Raw genomic sequence first — 13,436 nt, 5'->3', positions numbered from 1 at the left:
TGCTTTCTACTGATCTCCCTCTAGTGGAGACCTGTAAGTGTGCAGGCGATGAAACAACAGTTTTTCACGCAACATAGCTATAACCCATGATGCATATGCTACAAACATCTGTTTTTAGTAATCAAGACAAATTCTGTCAGCTCCTTTAGGGAAAAGCAGTGTATGTATTATACACAGAGACTGGAATTACAAAGCCTTGAAACTCAAAGGCCCATTAGAGAATGGCTAGGAATGTAATTTCCTTGCTTGCTAAACCCATTCCTTACAGATTGGCATTTTAATTTTTGAAAGAAATTGGATTAATATACAGGCTAGATTCTTCCTAGATATGACAACAGTGCAGAAGGAGAAAGGAAAAATAGAGAAACAGGTGTTTACAGACACTTCTTTATCTCTCATCCTTATGGGGTGAGCAGGCTCTCAGGGGGATAGGAAATAAAGTATGGCCTCACCTCCCCTAATCTCCACACCAGCCTGCACTCTATGTTTGGTATGCAGGAGGAGTACATTGCACCCCATAAATCAGTGTCATGCCAAATATGCTCTTTGCCTTACGCCCATATTTTGTGCCTTCAGACAAGTGGAGTTCCCTAATGCAGAATGTCTTCCAGTTCCTGCTGCAGAGTGCTGTTACTCAGCTGCCCCAGGCTTTCCCTGGGTGGCAGTGAATGGTATGATGAGCTGCTCTAAAAGCATGCACTGGTCATTCACATATGTAATGAACAAAATTACTTATGCACATACTACATGTGGCAGCCTTATACGTAGAGAAACAAATCTGTATTACGGATACTGTGGATAAATACATAAAAGCCATGAATAAATACACATGTGCATTCATTCACTCATGTATACCCTCAAATGCAAATTGCCAATCATTTTAAAGAAGACAAAGTACTTGCAAAATAACAGAAGGTTGTTCTTCTGATATCAGTAGCATTAATCATATATTTCACTGTGAATATACCATTAAAACATAACTTTGATTAATGATAGTGTCAGCATATTTAATCAAGTGCAAGCAACACACCACTGGTTGGTTGTGATTATTTCTCCCCTTGACCTCATCTGGCTGAGGAGGAATGTGAGTGAAATCAGGGGTGTTCCACTGATGTGAACCTCGCATGCAAGGAGACTCCAGGGCCCATCTTTGCCCAGATGACTTCTCATAACTCAAGAGAAGGAAGAAGAGCAAGTCTGAACGTCTGAACCCACATCAAACATTACAATGATTAATTATAGGCAATGAAATAATATCTATGGATCAGAACTAAAAGCAGTGTCTTCAGGTCCTAAACCTTGCACTTGCATATACTGAGAAACCATTCCAAAGAGTTTCCAGTTATTGCAGACAAAGGTTAGGGAATGCTTACAGGTGCAAAATAGTTACCAATCGATCTGGACATAGACTTCTGATAGACAGCCCTCTGGTACGCAGTCCTGTGCTGTACAGAAGCTGTATAGTTGGACTGTAGCTCTCACTTTGGCAGGGGTTTGAGCTCCCTTTCACAGTTGCCTTTTTTGTCAATACAATGGAGCCTCACAGTTCTCGGAGGGTGTGTTACTATTAACTGCATGTAACCCCTAGTGGACTGACACTATCAGTAGAACAAAAACAAATGGAATGGCTTTGCAAGTGAAAAAGACTAAACTCCAAGTAGCAAATCTCACAAAGGGGTAGAGGAAAAGGGAGAAGAAAGATCAGAAAGAAATGATGGGAAGAGGGAAAAGAGATGGAGAAGGATAGGTCAACTGCAGCACTCATTGCTGCATATAAAGGAAATGGAGATGAAAATCATGCACAGTTTGATCTGAAAGAAGGGGTGAGGTCTTTACTTAAAGAGCATGCAAACCATTGCAGTAGCCCCAAAACCACCTTTCCTTCCACTGTCCTCTCTTTGATCTTGCTGCTGTATTGACTTTCGTGTGCTTTTAGTAGTTACTTTTTGGCAATTACAATGGGAAATGTTCTAGAGAGTTGTAAGCACAGCATTATGTCAGCAAGCAGAAAGGAATTGGAAGGATTTTACCTGCCTGTGGCAAAGATAACTAAAATGCCTTCTAGGGCGCTTTGCCAGTACCATTCAAAAGCACCACTTCGACTGCACCTTTAAACTGGGCAGCTTGTGCTGTTCACTGTGCCAAATAAAAATTCTCCTGGTTTCTTTTTAGACAGCTTTTGAATCATGGTGAAGCCAAAAAAAAAAAAAGGTCTGTAATAAGTACTATTTTTTCCATGCACCACTAACACAAAAATGCTGAACAGATTGAAGGCAGGGGGATGGGAAGGGAAGAGGGATGAGTGAGGAGGAGTTCCATTGTGCTGAGACCAATTATAGAGGTCTCAGCCCAAAAAAAGACTCTTTCAGAAAGTCACAAGCAAATGAAAACAGAAGACTGTGATAAATTGTGGCACAGCTTTAACAGCCATGTATCTCTTGTTCCCCCAAAAGCTATAATAATAAGCAAATTGTAACGGGTCATATCCCTCTGAGGACTGTAAATTCAATCAATATTTGAATACTTTGCATCTTCACTGTGCAGATTGTTTTACTAGTAATGAATTATAATTTTTTTTATTTAAAAAAACCCTGCAAAAACATACCACTTTTCAAAATGTATTTGTCTTTCTGATACCCTAATATAGTATTGACAAAACATGCTTACAGCTTGGTGTTGGAAACAAAACAAAGTATCAGCTGGAAATAGGGCTTGTTCTGTTGAATATGAATTCATCCACCTTCTTCAATTTTGAAATCTTAACAGCCTCACACTACATTCAAGTTGTTCCCTTGTCTTTCTCTGCATATTCATGCATCTTTATGCTCACAGAGCATTACATCTCTTTTGCCCCCTTGAACATGTTTGTTCAATATGTTTTTCACATGGCATATCCTTCCCGAGTGTGTTTTCAGAAACCGCCACATGGGAAATGCTGTAGAACCTCCACTTTTTCAAGCACAAGTGGGAAAATAACCAGCTGATAATCATTAGGATGTGGGAGCTGGAGGCATATATGACATAAGTATGTAAGTAGAGCTTTTACTAAAAAATGTTTAAATGGGTAACTGGAGTGGATAAATCTGTCCTGAAGATTATTTGGTGATACCTATCAGAGGCGATCACAACATACAAGTTACAATGTAGTGTTTTCTTGACTATATCTCAAGGCAGTTTGGAAGACAGATTATGTCACCACTCCGTTTCTGCTTGCCATTATTCATGCTTTTATTGAATTCCATCTATTTCTGTTCTCATCATTGTTCAAGAATACTGGATTGTGCCACCACAGTTGGGAATCAGTAAGGAGGAGCATGCCAGTTCTAAAAAAGGAAAGCTTTTTGCTTTCACAAAAAGGCTTTGTTAATTAGTGCTACACAAGGAGGGAAATGACAAAACTCCATATTTTTCCATTTAAATGTTTGTAAAAGTGATTTTGTTTAAATTTCACTGAGTGTAGCAGGAAATGTTAAAGCTGAAAGAGACCAGACAGAACATACTAATGTCCTTTGGGGTGGGAGTGAGAGGCAAAGGGCCTGAGGATTGTATTTTCTTTATTTATACTCTTTCCTTCCACTAGAAAACTGTGAACTTTTAAAGCTTGTAAATAAAGTATTGATTTGACAGCCCTGAAGATAGAACTCTTCTTTTTATATAGAGAGACAGCACAACATAAGTAGTCACAGTACCAAACCCCTGTTCACTGCTGATCTGTGGACAAAGGGGACAATTAGGAAGCCAGGCTAACACCTATGCAAGATGCCCCCTTGCATACATTTGGTTCACTATTTCAGAGCACCCTTACACCAGGATACATCTCACCTAACTTTTGGTATTTAATTTGAGGCAACCTATTAACTTAGTCTATGCAGGGAATAGCTAAATAGATTCTTCCAGAGCATAAGTGAAATCTTAAATGGATTCTTCACTGGCAATAGAAAAACTGCAGGACGCTTACACTCCTAACTTGGATTCTTCAGTTATATGCCCCAAATTAGGTGGATGAATCTAGATCTTAGCATATCCATACAAGGAATTGGTGTTGAGTAGCAAGTACACTTTAAATTCACATGCTAGTTCACAGTGCATTCATTTCCTCATATAGACAACATATAACTCACAAATGGGACTGTTATTTATTAGGATGAATTTGTAAGATTCTGCTGCAGCTATACAAGATAATTTCTGGAAACTGTATTACTCCACTATCAAATAACTCATGCTCTGTACACAAAAATAACTAGCCTAAAGGACAAGACCTTAGCTTTCTTCTATAGAAGCAGGGCTGTCTGTGGCAGTAAAATTAAGTTTGCATTTGACTAGTCCTAAGAATACTATTTATTTATTAGTGGAAATGATAACACTTATTTTGGCAACCAATATTGACCTAACAAAACACAGATGTGTGAATGTAGCTATATCTGCATTCATACAGGGATCTGCAATTTATAGTCACCTAGGGGCTCCCTGTATCCACAGTGAGCCACAGGCATTGGCTCCATGCTCAGCAAAGCCACGGAAGCTTTCCTGTTTGGACTTCAGCTTCAGAGGGAAATGTGGATCTCGCTTTCATATAATTAATTTCCCTTTCTCTGCCTCTTCACTTTTTTGCTTGATTCATGAGAATCCAAAACCAATCTCTGGTGGCCAACTAACTTTTCTTTTTAGGTCAGAAATTAAACAGCTAACATAAAGATTCATTTTCTCTGCTGAAGCCAGGAAAATAGATTTTTCCCTTAGCCTTTCCTATCCGAAGTGGTCTCTCGTCCACAAGGTAACCAAACATTATGTCATATATCAATCCACCAACTTTCTTTTCTGGCAGCCAATGAACATGACCTTGCTCCAGCCACATTCATCCTCCTTTCACCAAATATTTACTTCTGCTCCACTACACCAGGGCCTGCAAGTACAAGTGACATAAAACCTGCCTTTAGAAATATCGTGCCACTTGATGATTTCTACACCTATCACATCTTTTGGTGTTTGTTTGCTCCAGACAGACAGAAGCCAACCTAGTATCATAAGAGCACTTCAAAGCAAACTCGACTGGGTTTGTAGTTCTTTGGGACTTTTTATCCCACATGGTGGCTAAACAAGAGGTGTTTCCATCTGTTCTGCAGGTTCATCCTACAGCTTTTGCATGCATTGTATAACCTACACTTGCCTGCAAAATTTTAGAATTAATTTCATGTTTTTCATTAGTAGTTTATTGCATTAGATCATGTTTGCGTGTTTCCTCTTTTCTTCAAAACCCAGCATACTCCAAATCTCTGTTTTGTTTTGTTTTGTTCTGCTTTGTTTTCTGTTTTGTTTGAGGTTGTGGCTAATTAAATGCTAGCATCACTAATGCCATTGTTATCTTAGCTATGTGTTTTGGAATCATCCTTGAAATTCAGTTACATTCCATAAGAACAGGTTTGGTTCAAAATACCATTGGGAAAAAGTAAATGAAAGCAATTGGCTTAGGCTTGAATTGAGGCCAAAATTTCTAGGGAAAACCTAATCTATTAGCCTAGCTGTAAAGAAATCTTTGAATATTGACCATGTAGAACTTGGTTTAATTCCCTAGAAATTCTTGAGCAAAATTCTTTACCTGATTTTCTAGAGGATGACTGAATTACTGGTTTTGTATGAACTTTTGTTTCTCAGCAAATGTTTGTTGCCAAGCAAAACTCCATTGCCTGTAAAATGACATGCATAGTTTATCTTTTTGCTAAATACCTAAATCTGTATCCCATGATTCCAGTATAACTTAGAATGAAACTTATTACAGCTGTTTATTCCCGATTTTTTTTTTCTCCTTAAACCATGTTATTTGATTGACTTCATTAACCATCTGGTGCCACCACATGCAAAGTGTGTAACAATTTACTAAAATAGGTCATGAATTTGGCTCATGACATACAGGTGTAAAGCTAGAGTCTCGGCATGAGTTCTCACCTTGCTGGCTAATCTCAGAAGGCATCAGTATTTGTTAAAGCAGGTTTGCTTCACAGCAGAGCTTTCCACATAAAAAGTTAGTGGTGCACAAATGATTATAGGTAAAGAAAGCCCCAAAGTACTAGAAGTGACTTTAATTTAATGCTTCCAGATTAACTACTATGTGCATTTCTCATAGATTCAATCTGATCAGCCTGGATTTGATTTGGTTATATGAGTAGATAGCTGTGATTTCTCATGAGACCATAAAGTACATTCATTCACAAAGAGACAACAGCATGCTAGTGTGCTTTGAAACATGCAGCTGCATTGTGGGCTTGCATATGCAAGAGTCCGTTACTTCTGGTCCATTTATTATTTGATAGGAAGTACTAACATACATACGAAGAACAACTGTGCTGCTTTGTTCTATGCTACTGTAGCAAAAAACAACTAACTACCGCTTTTGAACATGTCCCTTGCCCTGAGTATCTCATTAACACTTCAGCCTTAGTTGTGCTGTATCTTTTTAATATTTAATGCAAAAATTCAGAGTGAGGTAGAAAGGAAAAGGAAAGTGAAGAAGGATAAAAAGGAAACAAAAGGATATTCAGATACCAATATGGATACATGCACATGCAGATTTTATACGGTATCTAGATACCTGGAGGGAAGGAGGTAACAGTCAAATACAAATGTTCATATAGCCTGTTGTGAGTGCACTGACAAGTGCAGTCATTAGATTGATGCAGAGACAAACATTCACAAAGCCTAAGCTGAAAATGATTTATACTTTTTATGTCCACATATAGGTACTGTGGTACGTAGCTAATAAAGAAAACATTTTTGGCTGGACAATGGAAAGCTCTTGAGTTCATATATTTCTACATAGGACTCCTTTAATTACTTCATTCAATTACTTTAATTACTAAGTCATTCATTCCTCTAAAAGGTTATCTCTGATATTCTTCTATTGTTTTAAGGTTTATGTCTTTTGTGTTTGCACCATGCATCCATTTCAATATATACTATCATTTTTACCATTTTGTTTTTCCAGTTACAGCACAGTTTCATTCATAATATATAATAAAAGGCCAAAGGCCCAAATTACATAAAATAAAACATTAACATTTTCTAAAAATACAAATCCTAGAACATTCCTGAAGTAAATATTATCAGTTTATTCTGCTCTCACTTCAGAAATTTCACTGACTTCTGGAGTTTATCCCTGAATGTTAAAATATATGTCAATGATTTTGATTTGCATTTGCTACTCATCCTTAGGCAAATCAATAATAATTTTAGTATTTTTTTGTATCAGTCAGTACATATGCACTGTGTATCTACACCATATAGTAAGAAGGGGGAAAAAAGTCCTGAAAGCCCCACAGTTCATTAAAGATGCATCAGGCTTTATTATTATTCAAAAAAGAGGAGGAAAAAAAAAAAAGAAAAATGGGTGAAGAGGCCATCCTCTGCAGCATGATAGAAGCTAGACTCATATAAAACAAGGGAAAGAATTAGTTCCTTCACCAAGGAATGACATGAAACCCTAGCCATGGTAGCTGTAAAAACAGTTAAAGGTCTTCTTTGTGCTCATTAGCACCACTGTGCTGGTATTCTGTGTTGGCAGCTTTTGGTTCTGCTGAGGCAGTCCTAAAGAAAGTTGTTACCAGCCTATATTCTACAGTTCACAGGCTCTCAAAAAGGACACATTAAAACAGCTAGAATCCCCAGGGCAAGTGGGGAGATTAAGTAGCCCTCTCCCTCGACAGAAGCCCCAGCAGACAAAGCTTGGCATTGTGCATTCAGTACACTATCTCTTTCCAGTACTGAACTTTACTATTGTCCTTCCCGATCCTAGTTTACAAAGTGTTTGGGGGACTTTGTGTAACGGTTCACTGGCACCACCATTGACAGCCATCTGAGTGTGGGAACTTTTTTAAAGGATGTGATGCCCCTAAAATCATTGGCCTATTCTATTGGTCCTTAAGCAGACGCCAGTGGCAGTGTTTTAGTGTATGTGTGTGGGGGGGTTACTCTGGAGCTTTCTTGGAGTCTCATCTTTCACAAGAATACAAATTCAAGCAGGCAAAGCAAACATGGATTATTTGTTTCCCAAAGGATCAGGCTTTTTCAGAAGTTTTAACTGTTGCACTGTGCTACAGAAGTTACCAGCGCAAAGACCACAAGGCGTCTTGGAATACTTCTAGAGTTTTGGGGGAATATTAAAAACAAACTATTGGGGGGAAAAAAAATTGGTGCAGTATTAAAGTACTGCTGTTCCAGTTATAGCAGCCATGAGAAGGATTCATTAGCTACCCTGTTTATTTCCATTTGCTTCTGTGCTGAAATTTTTCTAAATAATTTTTAGTTAATTTGAATAAAGAATAATAAAAACATCTACTCTGATGCTAAGGCCCATTCCTTTAAGACTTAAAGAGGACCTGGTATGAGAGAAGCAGCCTTCCAGGAAATAGTAAATTTGGAAAGAATACTTCAGCTGAATCTTATATTTCATTTTCAGGTTGTTTTGTATCCCAAACAGACTCACTAGATTTTTTTTCCAGACTCCACAAATGTTAGCATTAATGCCTGGAAAATGGAAGAGGCTCATTCTGGGCAAAAGCATGTTTAGAAGCAGAGTAAGTTCTGGCAAGGGGCACGAGCTTCCCCCTTCCCACAACTGCTTTCCTGTTAGCCCCTCAGCCAATCTGAGGAGCTACACCGGTAGCTGAGGGTACAGAAAGAAGAGCCAAGGTAGCAAAATGCAGAAGGTGTGGGGCATGGTTCCTGTGAGGAGAGGTGCATGGTAGAAGTGCTGATGGAGCAGGAGGGAATGGGCATTGGCTTGGGGTTCTCTGAGGGAGGTAGAAAATACAGTAGAAAGGAGATGGTGATAGGAGACCAGGGACAGCATGGAAGGGTTTGGAAGGAAGCTGGAAATCAATGTTAAAAAGCCAAGGTGTGAGATGTCCTGTTCTTCAGTTACTCACACTTGCCTGACACATTCACAGCTGTGCGCTGGTAGTATTAGGTCTAAACTGGGGAGAAACTGTGTTTTTGCATAGTTTGTGTTTAGAGTATGGTGGATGGAAGAAGACTATGTGTTCACAGGCACATTGATTTTTACTGTGAAAAACACTGTGATCACAGTGGTGTTAAATGAGATTCACATTTATGACTGAGAAAAGGAGGACAAAAGAGGAAATTGGAATAAGATTTTCTGTACTTGATGACTATGAAGACAAATTATGAGATCTCATGTTTTTCCTTGATAACTGATTCCTTGAGATGAGAGAAAAGCAAATATTCAATATACCTGGACTAGGTTATATATTTTTTCTATTCCATGTAAGCAAAAATTAAAGTACGCTGCAGAAGATTAGTACACTGCAGATAGTGTAAGAACAGTAAATTTAGTAAGCAACTGAAAGGGTGATGCTGAAGGGGGAACCATAGAAATACTGAAGCTGAAGTAAAGTTAGAATAGAGTGTCTCAAATATTTATCTTTGCTCTGTCTTAGATTATTAGTTTTCCTAACCATCTGTGTATGAGAACATGATATATGGCAAGATTTGCAGGTATCATAAATACAGAAGAATATCAGAACATCATTTAGGGAAAGCTGTATTGACCATAAGGACTAGCAAAATTGAAGTGGAACTGAGTGCAGTATGTGAAGAACAAGGTCCTAAACTAGGGGACTTAGATTCACAAATTTGAGAATTCATGATTGTGAAATGATAAAGGAAAAACACCTGAGTGTACACATCAGTCACAAAATGACAACTGGTAAACAGAGGTGCAGAAGCAAAGTTGAGGGAGAAGGTTTGCTCCCAAAAGCAGTCATGAGGAGATATTCATCAGAGAAAGAGAAGGTAATGATCAAACATAAAGATGATGTTGGCACAATGCTAAAAAGCCATGAAGTGGCTATAAATAAACTTATAAATTAGAAAAATGCATTTGTGCATCAGAGGACTAAAATTCTGGTACAGCCTTCCAATAGGGATAGCTGGTGCAAAATCAACTTAAAATGTAATTCCTTTGCAGGAAAGTTAATGTATAAAATGGGAGTTAATGTTTAGCAAAACAATTTTTTTCCTCTGAAATGGCGATTTATCAAAATCAAAACATTTCAGTTGAATGAAAAAAATCAGCTAAAAAGAGAAAATAAAAATTAAAGGGTTTAAATAAGATAAGGATTGAGTGAGACACTTAAATTTTTCCTTTTAAAAGCTTCTCATAGAACTTACTATGTACTTTAGTAGCAAATAAAAAATTAGAGAATGTTCTCTTCAGCAACCAGATACTTCAGGCTTTGTATATTCTTTTTATTTGGTTCCTGAATAGGAAAAAAATACAGAGTTGCAAAGTTCCTTGCAAAGCCATGAGCACAATTTCCATGCACCTCTAGTAAATTCTGCCACAAGCAGCAGGTTTGCGGATGGCAATTCTGCCAGAAGCAGTAAGAGCAGGGGGACTACTCTATGGCCTCAGTCCAGCTTGCTACAGATTCCCAAATGAATAGATGTTGTGGTATTTGGGAAAAAATAGTACATTGCTATTAAGAGCATGCAATGCACTGGAGAGCACTAGCCGACTGTCTGCTCTGGGGGAGAGCTGACTCAAAGCAGCCATTTTAAGGCAGGTGGTGTTATTGTGGACACAAGGAAAACCACCAAATGAATGCTTGCTCTAGTATATTCTGAATCAAAGGGTCTGTTATAAGACTCCCCAGGCATCTAGCCATTATGTCTATGGTCTCAGCAAATTTTTAGTTTGTAAATCCTGTGTAAACTCATGACTACAGGACAACAATAGGAATTCTGGAATTTATAAATAAACTGTTCTTCAGAGGTTATTGTTTATTAATATATTAGTGATATAGAAAATTAACCTGGTCCTCTTCTGTAGATACTCTATCTTCTTTCATACATGTTCCTGTGAGGGTATATTTATTTATAGGCTCATAAATAAAAGCTTAAACTGGTATTAGTTAGAAAATATGTCACCTCTGATCTTGAAACTAATTGGTTTGTATGGACTCTGTTTAATTTGCATAATTTCCTCAGCATGATGTCTCTGCTTTCATTTTAAAAGGAAAAAAGTCTTTATAGCAATACTGAATGGAGAGTTTTTTAAAAAATAAGCCTTCCAGTGATTATAGGCTAGGTGTAATGTTTCATCTTGTAGCAAATGGATATATTTCTGTCACGTACTTTGAGACTTGGAATTCAGTCCGAGGCTGAAAATCTTATTCATAGGCATGGATCCTCGTTAAATAAGCATTACCTTTGCTTTACCCCTTCCGCAATGGGGATGTACAGCAAAATGTACGTTCTAGTGAGTCCTTACCTCCCCGTAGCAATTACTGGAGAAAACCTGACTAGAGAGCCTGTTTCGCACCACACTAACGCCCTGGGTTGATTCCCCCACGCCGGATGAGAGGTAGTCTCAGCACCCTCCTTACAGCTGCCTAAATCTTTCATATGCAGCATTTAAGAAAATAACTCCAACCAAAGTCCAACAAAATAAGCCATTTGTTGTATTTGCCCTGTTTCTCAGTGGTGCCAAAGCAGTTCTTTTAAGTAATCGATAATTTCAGACATCCTATTTTTGGCTAGCACTAGGATGTAGCAGTGGCACTTTTCATTTAAAGTAGCCTTAGGAGAACTAATGATCTAAAACCTGAGGCTTAGGAAGCAAAATGCTTTTTATCTCTTCACTTTAAAGTGTATTGACATCTTCTAACACTAATAAAAGGGGGAGAAGTTATGCAATAGTGCACACAGTGACAAGAGTGGCATTGCTTGTTAGCTAACTGAAACTTTGGGTTTATCTCTGTTCTTCATGTTAGCTACTATTAAGTCCGTGATGACCACAGTGCATATACACAAGAAATAAGAAGCAAAGAGTTGTTGAACAGCTCTCCTGTGTCTTGTTAGTTCAAATGTGAAATACTGCTCTCATTCATTGTTGGAATGTAAGCCATACGACCTGTTGTCATGTGATCCTAATATGAATGTGCCTTGGTTTACCTGAAGGAATAAAACATGTATTAAACATGTAGTTTTGTAAGTGGACTATTAGGCTTGTATGCAAATTGCAATTCAACTTTATATATGTAGGTGATGAGGTAAAATTCGACTAGAGTTTGAGAAGGTAAACAGTGATGTCTTAGGTCTCATCCCAGACCTGAAACTATCCTTTTTTACTGTCTGACACAATGTATTAAGCCACTTTGCAAAAATCTTTCTATTTATGCAACCTAGCTGCTTCACTGAGATTGTCAGAAAAGCAGATTAGGAAACTGCAGAAAAGAATGAAGTAAATGAGAAGTATTTCCACTGTAATTTTGGAATATGAATAGAAAGTATAAAAGATCAGTGTACCAGCAGAGACAAAAATGACTGATTCCTCTTTTAGTATCACCCCTTGTTACTTGGAGAGAAAAACTGAAACTTATGCTATAGGCCATGCAAAGAAAGTGCTAACTCCCACACCTCTGCTTCAAGGGAAAATCTTTGAAAGGGCTAGGTTAAAAACAGCCAATATGCCATGAATTTGGGAATAAATTACATTGATATAAATTGAAATTAACACACTTAAAGTGAAAAGATTATCCAGGAATACAGCCAAACAGAAATTGGATGGACATATATGAAAGTACATATGCTTTGAATGTCTGGTGTCAGCTAATGGGTGAATAGTATTGCTCAGAATGTAGGGATCTATGGCCAGTCCTGACTTCACGACAGTTTTTAGTAATCTGCTTTGCAATTTGGTATGAAGACAGTTCAGTTTGCCAAGTTCCATGTAATCTGACCAGCATGTTGAAATTGAACAAAGCAGCAGCAAATCTCAGCATAAAGACACCGAGAGTGAACAAATTAAATACTCATTTTACTCATGCATCTAGTCTTGTTGCAGTCCAATTGGAAGTTAGGTTTGGCACTAATTTCTGGGGTTTTGTCCTAGAAGAGTGACAATGAAATCCAAATTCCTTTTTTTTTTTTTTTTTTTTTTTTACTATTGCAAAATACAGGTCACATATATTAATCCCGAAGTAGTATTGCATAAGGTAACATACAATAGCTGAAAAGTAGCTCTGTGACACATTTGTCACTGTGCTAGAACACATGCGTGATGCTGTGATAAATACTCTACAAAGCACTTGTTAAAACAGCCCTTACCCCTAAGGAATTTACAGCCTGGGAGACAGAGAGAGATAAGATAAGATGCACCTGGTAACCAAGAAGTGATGCTATTTACATTTTTCTTTTGTGTTTGCTTTCTTTTCCCAGTGTTTCACCCCCTGTTTTATAATGAGGTGCTGGATTGGTTGAGGTGACACTTCTGAGTCTCTAGGAAGAATTTGGCTGAAGAAGAGTGGTGGCTGACACTGGGTTTGGGAAATCATGTTTTACGAGATAGGCAGCAAAGAGGAAAATACAAAGACAGTGATGATAGGAGGCGATTCTTAAGGCCCAGTCCCTGTCAAAGACTG

The sequence above is a fragment of the Buteo buteo genome, chromosome 8, assembly GCF_964188355.1.
Source record: "Buteo buteo chromosome 8, bButBut1.hap1.1, whole genome shotgun sequence".
In the NCBI taxonomy this organism is placed as follows: Eukaryota; Metazoa; Chordata; class Aves; order Accipitriformes; family Accipitridae; genus Buteo; species Buteo buteo.
This window is presented reverse-complemented; position numbering follows the sequence as displayed.